Source organism: Nicotiana tabacum, chromosome 7 (genome assembly GCF_000715075.1).
Source record: "Nicotiana tabacum cultivar K326 chromosome 7, ASM71507v2, whole genome shotgun sequence".
Classification (NCBI taxonomy): domain Eukaryota; kingdom Viridiplantae; phylum Streptophyta; class Magnoliopsida; order Solanales; family Solanaceae; genus Nicotiana; species Nicotiana tabacum.
The window spans coordinates 110098167-110111587 of record NC_134086.1 but is presented as its reverse complement, the minus strand read 5'-3'; positions in this window follow the sequence as shown (position 1 = coordinate 110111587).

The window sequence follows — 13421 nt, the reverse complement described above, 5'->3', positions numbered from 1 at the left end:
TTGGGTGGTGGAGCTTGAGAAGTATGGGAAGTGGTGCCTTGACATTGTTGGTAGAGGGGGAAGGTTGGAGATGAGTTCACAGTGGGAGGCTACAGAGGCTGGGCTGATGGTGGGATATAAGCAGGATTGGCGGGATAAACCGATGGTGGATGCCCTTTCGCCCAAGCTTGGTACATTTCAACCATCTGCTGTTTTAGCTTATACATTTCTTCCCTCATTGCATTAATGCCCATTTCTTCCACCTCTTTCGACGGGTCGACAATACTTGTTTCCAGTTCTTGGTCGACCATATTCAGCTTGTCTTTCGATCGGGTGTTGTAGGAGTGAGTTGCCATAATGCCAATCAACTAACCACCTGCCTGAACTTAATACATCAAACAAACAACCTTGTTAGCGATTAGGCTTTAACAGATTGGTAACCGCACATTGGGCATGAATGCACTTAAACAGTTAACCGTCTCTATTGTGTATTTGATTGGTTGCATGCGTCATCCCGGCCTTTTCCTTCTTTTAATTGCAAACATCCCCGTTTCTTTTCTTTTCTTTCCTTTCCTTTCATTCCTGCCTCTGTTCTCTCTTTGTCTTTACTCTCTCTTATTTCTTATTTTCTTTCTCTTTTGTTTTTCCGCTCTTTTCTTCTATTTACTCTCTTTTATTTGGTTACGGTCAAACCCTACAGAGATTGCCTACGTATCATGACCCCGCATGAATTAGATCAAGCGTAGTTCTTGTAGATAAGTGCGAAATAAAATATTTTTTGGGATTTTCAGTTTTTATAAAATAGATGCTTCGATTACAAAGACTCTATACTAACAACTTCCAAAAGACTTACAGACCTGATGCAAAGACAAACACAAACTCCAAAAATAAGCTATCATACTTCCAAAGAAATACAGACTCAAATACAAACCCAACATGACTTACAGACGCTGACAGAAAATGAAATACAATCTCAAACGGAAAATCACGAGTACATCAATGCTCCTGGTGCCCGCGGGACATCATTCGGTCTCGCCACAGGCCTATGTGCAAGATCCATTTGAAGTCGGTCCAAGTCGTTCATTATTTATTTAACAAAGGTCATCACTGCTGCAAAGAATGCAGTGCAAGTCATATCCTCACAGACGTGGCACTTCATAACGATGTAGTCGGCGTTGCTTCTAATTCTCTCTCTTATGACGCCCTTTTCTTGTAACAACCGCCCAATCTACTGGGCCTTGGCCTCCAAAGTTTGCTTTGCTGCATAATTTTGTTCCTGAAGTTGTTGCAAGTCTATTTCTAACTGCGCCAATGCCGTATAACACTGTTCCCTTTCAACCTTGAAGTCTTTTGCCTGCTTGATCATTTTATTTTCTATGGCGATGACCCTCTTCTTCAACCCTGCAACCTCATCATCATACCTTTCTCTCAACTGCTTAACCAGGCATACCCGTTCATTTGTGTTCTTAGCCAATTGTTTTTGAGACTTGGCTAGTTCACTTTCTGTTTTGTTCAAATTGAAATTGTAGTCACTCACTTTCTACCTCAGGTTAGCTATGAGCTTTTCATCTTTGTCACTTCGGACTGGATTTTCCGCCGCTACTTTCAATCTCTGAATTTGAGCTCGAAGGGCTTCATTTTCTTTGGCTAGCCTTTTCTTTTCTCCTTCATCCACCGCCACTTACAAGCTATTCTCGAATTGCAGTTCTCTGACTTGCTTTTCCAACTTGTTTATGGTAGCCCGATACTCATTTTCTTTGGTCATCCAATCCCATTGTACCTGAGCTTCGTTGGTGAATTGCTGGACATGGGGTCTCTTTGCGGGCCTGTCAGGCTCATGTTGAACTTGGGATCTTTTACCATACCAAGCAATATAACTGGGCTCCATCTCTCCTCTAGATAGGTCTCGTACTTGCGTGTTAGGCCCTAAGAATCTGCACTAATGCCAAACCCGACGCACTTTTTCTTCTGGGAAGGCAGCTTTTGGATCTAACTCAATGACTTGCTGACTCAAATCCTCATTGTGTGGGATGGTCTAGTACCGGCCCAACTGACGCAAGACTTTGTGTGGAGCATAAGGCTGGATACTCCGCAGACCCATCAAAAGCAAAAAACACACCTCAGCCGACATATAGATTACTTCGTTGACCAAGAGCCATCCGAATGTTCATTCGATCTTATTTGCGGTCAAAGATCTCAAATGAGCATGCCATGCTTCCGTACCATCTGGAAACTCATAACCCTCTACTCGCTTTTCAGGTTTTCCGATGCACTCGAGGCCAAACATACTGCAATTCAAGTATTCGGGGCGGTGGCAAAGGTGTTCCTCCATCCATATTTGTAACAGCATATTGCACCCTTCGAAGAACTTTGCTCCTTCTCGACAACGAGTAAGAGCTCGGTAAATTTCCGCCAAGATCAACGACACTATAGTCCCATTTGCCTTCTTCACCATAAAGTCAGCTATCCCTACTAATCCCATCTCGATGTTCCCATCTTTTCTTGGGCAAACCAAAATACCCAGGAACGCCACTATGAAAGCCAATCCTCTCCGAGCTTCCCACTTGTCTTTATTCCCAACATGAGTAAGACCAGTATCTGGTGTTTCGAAGCCACGTGGATTCCCGTATCGTCGGTACAGAAAGTAGAAGGTACAAAATCCTTTGGCCAAATTTCCGTCTCGGACATCCCGACTGATGCTTAACAAGTCCAAAAATTTGTGGGGGGTCACTGTTCTTGGTGCTACCGGGTATTGACTTCTGAGATTCCCTTCGAAACCGGCATAGCCTGCTATCTCTTCTAGCGTATGAGTTAACTCGAAATCCGCAAAGTGGAACACATTATGTGCTGGGTCCCAAAACGGTATTAAGGCCTCAATCACGTCTTTTCTGGGCTTGACCTTCAAACGCCAAATAAGACCGCCCAGTGCTTTTGTCGCGATTTTTCTGCTGTCGTCCCCCAAGTCATGCCACTATATATATAGCTCCAAAGGGATCTCTTCACGGACTGAGAAAGATTCATTTTGATTTGTGCTAATCCTGCACATTTATTTAGGTGATTTTAGTTTAAAAGAAAACCATGACTCATTTTGACTTAAGATAAATGACCACTTCCAAAATTTCCATAAAACATCCAGCCTTGCCAACACGGCCTTTCAACTCTTCAAAAACGAAGATTTTAAGGCTGTGTCAGCTAACCGGCCAAAACCTTTGAAAGTGACAAGAGTGGCTGTTCTTGCAAAAACAGCCTTCCGGTGCCCTTTTAGGGATATTCGGCTATTTCTGACAAGAATGGCATCACCCTAATTATTTTCAAATCAAAGTAAAATTTTTGGGCTTTTGGGCTATTTTTGCAAAAAGGAAGTTGGACCCGATGAGGGTTGCCTACATATCTCACGCCCTGTGAGAATCAAACTAGCGTAGTTCGGGCAAATAAAACAAACTATTTTTGAAAACAAAAGTCTCTTTTTTTTTTATTTCATTGGCAAATAAAACTATTTGTGAAAACAAAAACTTTTTCTCTTTTTTTTTTCATTTCATTGGTAAATAAAACAAACTATTTTGAAAACAAAACCTCTTTCTCTTTTTTTTTATGTTCTCGAAAATTCGGCAGAGTTTGACACTATTTGGACATTGGTTTTTTTTAGAACAGGCGATTAACTCTTTTTACCCCTCATATTGCCATTTCTTTTCCCAAATTCTCTCCTTTTATTCAAAATCCGGTCAGCACGCAAATCCGAAGCAAATAAATGCACAAGTAGCAAGTAAGATGTATCAGGATGGTCTTTTGTTTCGGGTGCACCTGTCCTAGACATACCCAACCCCTGTGTTGAGTCTTCAAAGTCAAAATGCACATGATTTAAACAAACGTTCCTACTAGGGATCCGACATGAAGCTGTGTTTTGCTAGGTTTAAATCCTGGGTTTATTGTTCTAGACCTGGCTTACCCGAACGGACAGCTCGAGCCGAGGGGGGGGCAGCGTACCAGGAATACAGAAGCTTCACTGGCTTTGCAACTTGTCCGAACCTCGTTCTAAATTTGGGATATGACTCTAACAGAAAAGAAGTCACACGAAGCGCACACTTCTTCATGATTTAGAAGACTCAGAGAGAAAAGTGATTTCGCAATAATTTATATACAGTTCACAGAATATCAAAGCGGTAAAAGCAATCAATTAGCACATTAGGCCCAAATCATGTAACAAATTCAGATAATGGATAAAGCCAACTATAACAATTATTCTAAGCTCGAATTCTTGAACCCTGAACCAGAGATTCTGGGTTCGATCCCCAGCAGAGTCGCCAGAGCTGTCACACCTCCTTTTTTCATCTACACCCCCGGAAGGGGTATAAATACAAGGGAGTTTTTCCGATTAAAGGACAACCGAAGCGGGATTTATTATAAAGATTCAGAGTCTCCACTTGGAAGATTTATGGTGTCCCAAGTCACCGGTTGAATCCCGAATCGAGGAAAATATGACTCTATTTAACAGTCCGCGATCCAGAAATCCGGGTAAGGAATTCTGTTAACCCGGGAGAAGGTGTTAGGCATTCCCGAGTTCCGCGGTTCTAGCATGGTCGCTCAACTGTTATATTCGGCTTGATTATCCAATTTAGACAATTATGAACCTATGTGCGAATTTAACCTTTTAACCGCTTTTATTTAATTTTTAAAGAAGATTGAATGTCGTTTAAAACATATCTTTGGATCGCGCCACATGAAATGCACCCGCAATCCTAAACATATTTTATTCAACGTTTTGGGATTTGATTTGGGTCACATGAAATGCACACTCGAGTTTAAGAAGGTAATATTATTAAACTAAGAGCCTAAAGTAATTATGAATTTGCAAATTTGCGAGGGCCATGAAAATTCGCTTAATGGCGTGCCTCGAATTCTAAGGATCAAAATGGAATGGGTTAAAACAAGGGCCATGCACTTGAGATTTTATTCGGCATGGCACACCTCGTTCCCAATTCTTAAAGGAAGTTCGGAATTGAGCTTTTGAAGGCCATAAGTTATACATTTGACTAGTCGGGCGTGCCTCAACCCATTTTTTTTAAAAAGGTCTAACTAGTTTAACTAAAGGTCTAAGGTAATTTGAATACCATCTAAGCAAACAAATGACTTAACGGAATGCAATGTCTCATTAATATATAATCCAACCAATTATAGGCCCAAATCGATAACAGGCCCAAATCGCAAAATATAACGGAAGTCTGGAATGAAATTTGTAGCGCGTCGAAGGCACGAGGCCAACGTTAAAGGCCCAATTGCAAGCTCCAACGCTAGATCATACACAAGAACTCAGCATTGTACATATTTTTATTGAATACCAATCAGCTAAAACTATGTTGAGCAGTTATTAAACCAACATATTTTATTCCTTAATTATTCAAACATAGAGCAACTAAATTTATAATTCCAATCATATCTGCACCTCAGGCCCATATTTGCCTTGGACTCATAAGGCCACCTCGCAAGAAAAATGAACTTTGGGCCCAAACGAGCCCAAGCCAGATTTGAAGGTAACCTGCTGGGAGCTTTAAGACTCGATATCGAGTCTCCTCAGCAGCAAACAATGTGTGTCTAATAAACAGGCCTCAATTTGCAAGTGTATAGCTGAACTAAAGAAAACTGGACAACATGCATTCAATCCAACAACACTGGTCTCAACAAACCCAAAACAGACCTGAACCACACTTGATACTACTAAAATTCTTTGAAATAATTCTCTACTGCTCCTACGCATGATCAAGAACCTTCAAACATTCAAGCTAAGCGAGTGAAAGGGAAACATTTATACAACACCATAAAGAATCTAAAAGGTAATGACAATAAACTAAATAACTTATGTGAGCCTAGGAGGAACATGAAGACAACACATAATAAACATCACAACTGGTAAGGTAACAGGGAAAAGGCAACGATCAATTTCTTCAACTCGAACTACATAATTCAAGCACAATTGCCATAAAAAGCTTCGTTTCCGTTCAAGGTTTGAAGGAAATACCTGGAAGTTGAAAAGCAAAACAGAGAAATGAGGAATCAGTAATGGAATCAGTAGCAGGAACAAGAATCAACAACAAAATCAGCCCAGAAATGATTGAGAAAATACCACTTTAGCCCAGTTTTGAACCCACAATGATAACACATAAAGCTCAGAAACAAAATCCACCCAAGAGTGAACCAAAAACTTGTATACCAAACATATTCAGCTCTTTTTAAACTTTAGTTGCTCAGAACTTGTCACAGAATGAGTACCACAAGAATTTCCCAAGGATTTTTCAATGGAACAGAATTTTTTGTATTTTTTTTAGCCGTCTCTGATTTTTTGATTTTAGCCCTTTTTTTCTGCCTTGAATGGCAAGTCTTGATGCCTTTATAAGCAAGGCATTAGGGCAGCCTATTCCAGAATCAGATTTACAAATGAAACCCTTTTTTGATTTTGATTTTAGCTTAGGCCCTTATTAAATTTTTGATTTTGCTCAAATAACCTCAGTTCACATATCAGAATTACAGAATACCCCCTTCCCCTAGCTTCTTAGAAGCTTCCCTAGGAAGTTACCAAAGATTCCCTAAGCTAAAGTTCCCAAAGTAACCCCTGCAACCCCTGAAATTACCCTGAACCAAAACGGGTCATGGGTCAATGTTGACCCAATTGTTCAGACCCAAATGAGTCGGAATGGACCCAAAGCCCAACTCACTGGATCAAAAATCTACTCGGCTCAGACTAGCAATTATCCAATTAATAAGTTGTAAATACCAAATAACATGAGACAATTAGAACTTTAGCCTAAATGATTTACTAACTAACAATTTGAACTAATCTGATTATAGACTAACTACAATAATTAAGAAAAAGACTCACATTTACTCATGCATGAACACATAAACTCTAGAACAAAATGGAAATGATTCAAGAAGATGAGAAGAAGCAGAAAACAGAAAAACAAACGAAGAAAAAATTAAACAGAAGGAAGAAAAGACATACCTAAAAAAAATCGAAAAACGAAGGAAGTAGCCTGGGTCTTCAAATCCTCTGATTTTCCGGCCAAATCTGATGTTAATCGGGTGCTCTTACAAGGAACACACGAATAACATCGGATTAGACACGAAATTTCACCAAAACTTGACCTGGAATTCCTAGGGTTCATCTCTGATCTAAGATTTGAAGAGTTCAAGGGGTATTCGAGGGAAACTAAGTGGGGATTTGGAATGAGGGGGATTTGGGGGCTCCGAGGTGTAATTTTGGTAACGATTGGACGCCGGCGCCGCCACCGGACGATGGGGAATTCTGGGGCGGCTACTAGGGTTTGGGGGGCAGGTTTCTAAAGTCGGGGGTGTTGGGACGATGGGACGATGAAATGAGGGGGGGGGGGGGTGCGTTCGGACATATATATACTTCCCAGGCTTATGTTCCGAGCCGTTCGATCAAGTGGAGATCAACGGCTCAGATTGACGCTGATCGAAACGACGTCGTTTCGTTTGGGGGGAGGGAGGGTCCGGACCGGGTCAGGCGGGTATTGGGCTACGTTGGGCGGGTATGAGGGGGCAATTGGGCTGAAGGAGGCTTAATTAAATGGCCCAAATCCGAATTTTCCTTTGTTTTTTTTGAATCTTTTCTCTTTTCAATTTCCAAATTTCTTTTTTTTTTCAAAATTAGAAATAAAACCTAAATTAATTATTAAAACTAATATTATCCTATTAAATTAAACTGATTAAACTCTAAAAATAATTACCATAACTAATTAAATACCAAATCAATGAAAGCTAACCAAATTCGAGAAATTAAAATTAAAGTGCAAAAATGAACTATTTTTTGTGATTTTTCCATTTTTATAAAACACTAAATTACTAATTATTTCAAAAATGCAAAAAATTAAATCCTAAATGCAAATGCAGCATATTTTGTATTTTTAATTAATTAACAAACGAAATGCACAGACAAAAATGCAAATAATTAACAACAAATGCCACAAAATCCACAAAATTGCAAATAATGAAACGAAATTACTTTGTTTTGAATTTATGGGAGTATTTCATGTAGGGCAAAAATCACGTGCTCACAGGTATGAGCGACACAACAACAATTGAGATGGAGATCATGACAGAACAATGGCAGTAAATCACATCAGATCCATAATTATGACAATAACAGTTCAAGGTAAAGACAAGAATATATACACGGAAGATTGATATCAAACATAATGCATGTCCCCCATCCTCGCCTGCACGGAAACACCCATCGTGCCATGATCTCACGATAACATACAAGAATAATGATATAAATGAAATGGCACGACATCACCCTTCGTGCTTTAACTCTCAAATGATATGGAACGACATCAACCTTCATGCTTTTACTCTCAATAATGTGGCACGACATCACCCTTCGTGCTTTTACTCTCAATAATACGACACAACATCATCCTTCGTGCTTTTACTCTCAATGATATGGCACGGCATCGCCCTTCGTGCTTTACACTCTCCCTCACATGATAATGTATAAACAATGGCACGACATCACCCTTCGTGCTTTAACTCTTCCTTACCAAGCATATGAGTATCAATGACAAATAAGGTAGGAAGCACAAATAACATCAAGGAGAGTGTTTTAACAGATATTTCAAACAAATTCCAATCATATCTTTCCAAATCAACAATGATTCAACAACCCTCAAGAACTGTATTATTCAAATACTTTCACAATTCTCATAATGATCCAAACACAAGCAAAGAGTCTAGTATCTCATGAATATTGGCCGTAGTAATGTAATAATAATTTCGCGTAGAGATGATTGAATTAGACACATCAATGTATTATCAGAATTCTACTAAATTCGATCAAGTTATATTGGGCTAATTCTTGATTACTAATATTTTATACTACGTTCTTAACATCGGTAAATCAAGTGAATCATGAAGCAAGGAAGTTACGTAATTCTACAAGACACAATTATAGCACAATCTACCCCCGTGCATGATTAACCTCGACACATACATATACGCTCGTCACCTCATATATGTATTACCCCCGTATGTAGCAAACAATGACAAATAGGAGGAAAAATCCCCCAATAAAGTTAGATAAAACACTTATCTCGAACAGGCCAATAACAATAACAAGCAAGCCAAGTGATGCTCCAAAAATGCCATCACGTGCGTAGTGACCGCCAAACGGCTAAAAACTAGCCAAAGCAACTCAAATACATCAAATAAAGTCCAAGAAAACAATTCTAAATGATAAAGATAGAATCCTAAATCAAATCCCAAATCCGGCAGAAAATCACACCCGTGCCCACGCCTCGAAACCCGACAAAACTCACAAAATTCGACAACCCATTCAATTTCGAGTCCAACCATACTAGTTTCATTCAATTTCAACTCCAAATTGATGTTCAATAAAAATAGAAATTGGAACTCATTTGCTTAATGTAGTACCATTTATGCTTGAAGAAACAACGTCGAAACATTAAAAAAACGAGCGCAACACAACCCAAACCTATCCGAAACTCACCCGAGCCCCTCGGGACCACTTCCAAACAAACCAACAAGTCTCATAATATAACACGGACTTACTCGAGGCTTCAAAATAGACATAACAACATCAAAACGATGAATCACACCTCAATCCAAAAATCAATGAACTTGAAACTTCAAACTTTCACAACCGACGCCGAAACCCATCAAATCACATCCGATTGACCTCAAATTTTGCACACAAGTCACATTTGATATTACGAGCTTGCTTCGACTTCGGAATTGAAATCTGATCCCAATATTAAAGAGTCCACTCCTGGTCAAACTTCTCAAAAATCCAACTTTCACCATTTCAAGACTAATTCAACTAGAGACCTCCAAATTACAATACGGATGTGCTCCTAAGTCCAAAATAATCCAACAGAGCTAATGGAACTGACAAAAGTCCATTCCGAGGTCAAATACTAAAAAGTCAAACTCGGTCAATTCTTCCAACTTAGAACTTAAATCTTGAATTTCATTCTTCCAAATTGATTCCGAATAACTTGAAAACCAATACCGACGATTTATGCAAGTTATAATACATCTTGCGGAGATACTCGAGCCCTCAAGATACCGAGAGAAGTGCAAATTCCCAAAGCGACCAGTCAGATCTTTACAGAAATTCTGATAAAAATAGTATTTATGGAGTAGTTTTCTTACAAAAAAAAATATTTGTAATTACTTTGCGTTAAAAGTTTTTATTTTCTACTTTGGGGATGTGGAAAACGTTAAGTCCTCTAGATATAGAATTTAACAAATATATGACACACTTAAACCTTGAAAATACCATATATGTAACTCAATCTTAAAGGCAATTTTGGAATACAATGGCTGTAAAACTTATGGAAATTTAAATAAAATGAATCAAACGAAGAAACCAATTATTCAGTGTCATTATCGTGTTTATATGTCTTCTCTTGGCTAGTAATTTTGATTGCTTATTGATCGTATCAAAACATGAAGGGCTTTTAAAATGCAACAATATAAAAAGATGATATATTCGTACTAATTATCACCAAAAAAATTTCATTTTATGTGTTGTGGCAATCGCATTATTTAACACTATTTGAGCAAGCTATTAAAATAACCATTTATTTTCACGCATTTGGCAATTATATCTTTTTAGAACAATTTTATAGTGGTTCATGTGTACTTTTAATTTTGAATTAAACATGCAACAACCTTTTTCATGGGGATTAATGTATTTTTTGTTAATCGATTTTTTCTAGCTACCTCTTCAAAATCATTAGGTAGTATTCTTCTTATGCTAATCCAATTACAATTCAAAGATTTTGACAAAATGCATTCAAACGGTTCTCATAAAGTTAATCAGATTTACCCAACTGGATAATAAAATTAACTACAAAATATGAAATTTCAGGGAGGTGGAGGACGCCAACTCCCCTCTCTACGAACTTGTTCGGATATAGAAATTAACAAATGTTTGACACACTTAAAACTCGAAAGTATATATGTAATAATTAATTAAAACTATCGAAAATATTAAGACAAATTTAAAAATGCAATCTTAAGAAATTGAGAAACATGTATGTGTACGAGTAAAATCGGGGATAGAGTTACTCCCGATTTTCCGTTGAGAAGCAAGGAACAATGTTACTCGTTACTAGCACGAGTAAGACCGAGGATGCCTGCAGATCGGAACCAGGAGCGAACGAATGATACGTCAGCAATCGAGCATGGCTGAACCCGGGGAGATTGCAGCTCGAGCGATACGAAGAATCGAAGGTAAAGGAAAGACGGTTAAAAAAGACAAACAGAGAGCCGAAATATCCGTCATCAGCCGGATATTACTGCACGGATCACGCTCGGTATTAGCTATTGATCGTGTTTTTGTGAGAGAAAAGGAAAGAGAGGATTTTTATATTATTTAGATTTGTATTAGGGTTAAAACTCTTCTACTATATAAAGAGGAGAACCCTCTCATTTTTTGGAGACTGTTATTGGCACGCATATCAAAACAATAAAGTTTATTTTTGGCTTTTAGCAATTGCTCAAGTGTTCTTCACTTGTTTATCTACTTAGTTGCAACCGAGCTCTATTCCGGGCGCTCGACTAAAACCGATCTTTAGCAATCTAGTAACACCATGCTTAATTACTTCACCACACTTGGTTTGATCGTTTTGTCTCATTTTAATTCAATTACTTACCGTTCTTTAATCATTTGTATTAAATTAAACCACTTATCCTTTAGATCGCGTATAAATTTAATTGTTATATATTTTAAGGGTAAACAGTTTGGCGCCCACTATGGGGCTAAGGATAATAGTGGTGATTTAATACGAATATTAATAACACACTTTATTTTACACTTATTCTTTGAAGTTTGATGTTACGCCCCATATTTTCGTACATGAAAATACGCCATAAATAAATAAATTAATGAGAGCCCGGAAGTAAGATGTCACGTCTCACAGTATTACATTATGATGATGTCATGTTTCACAATATTAAGTTACAATGATGTTGCACCGTAAAGTATTGTACGTTAAAATTTCGTTTTCAGTTAACCGATGTAAGACTCGAGGATGAGATCATCTTGACGTTATCATACTTACGCTATTTATAGCAAGCAATAAATAAGTGTTATGAATAATAAGAGGGTACACAGATTAAAGAAAACGAGTTTCGTTGAAAGTAGTCAATTTGAAATAAAATACGGGTCGAGCGATAATACCCGATAATTATGAACTAGTACCATGCAAGGTACCATATGACCACAGTAGTATAATATATAAAGTATATATGAAGTATTTTAAAAATAAATAGAATTTTAAGTAATTTGTGGTAATTTTAAATTATGCGGGTAATTGATTAATTACCGGGTAACATAATATTACCTGGTTAACTAATAAGTGGATAAAAAATTTACAAAATCACACCTCAAGAAAACGTGGCATTCCCCCCCTCCCATTTTAGTTAAGGTTACTAACTACTCACATTTACATGTGTCATAAGAAAATTAAAGGAACTAAATTACAAGTCTTAAAGACTTGTGTGAAGTATTATCCAAGGTAAGCTTAGACAATATTCAATTTAGAAGTTGGTGATTCTGCCTTGGATTTTTAAATCCAAAACCTCGGAACAGATTCCTTAGCCAAATCCAAGTATTTTAAAATCCAAGAAATTTCGTCCAAATCTTAGCTTCATTTCAAGTTTAATGTTTTTGGCATTGGAAACCAAGAACTATTGAAGCAGAATCATTCTCGTCCAAATTCTTGGCTCCATTTCGTTATTTTGGCAGTGAAACCAAGCCAATTTCGTTCCTCAAATTCAAAAGCGCAGAGGCCAAAATCCGATTTTTGGGTTCTAAGTTCAATCCACGAAGGTTTCTAACGGGATAATTATATGGAGTCATTCCTACTACATGTTTGTTAAAGCTATCCCTTCTTTCTTTTGGCATGATCCATACGATACGAACGAAATGTGCAAATACACAAATTTCATGAATTACTCTATTCATAGAAGTATTAAAGATATCTATGTTCTTGAATTTTTGTGTATCATAATATTTTATCATTTGTTCATGGGTCTCAGAAAAATACGAAAGTTGAAAAGAGTTTACTTTATGATATTACTCAAAGGCAAAATGGTCTTATGAGATTCCGAAAGATTTTATTAACATACTTTTCATGCATTGCATTCATGTGCATTGACCCATGACCAGATGGTGTTACATACGCGTATATATGTAAATATATGTATATGGTATATGGGAAAAGGTTACGACGTTATATACGCACCACCACCTAATCAGCTGGTATATGATGATGATGTTGCCCACAGTGGATGGAATATAATTCAAGCGGCGTTATATATGCGTATATATGTATGTGTTCAAACAGTGTTATATACGTGTATATATGTATGTATATATATGTATATGTGATATGGGAAAG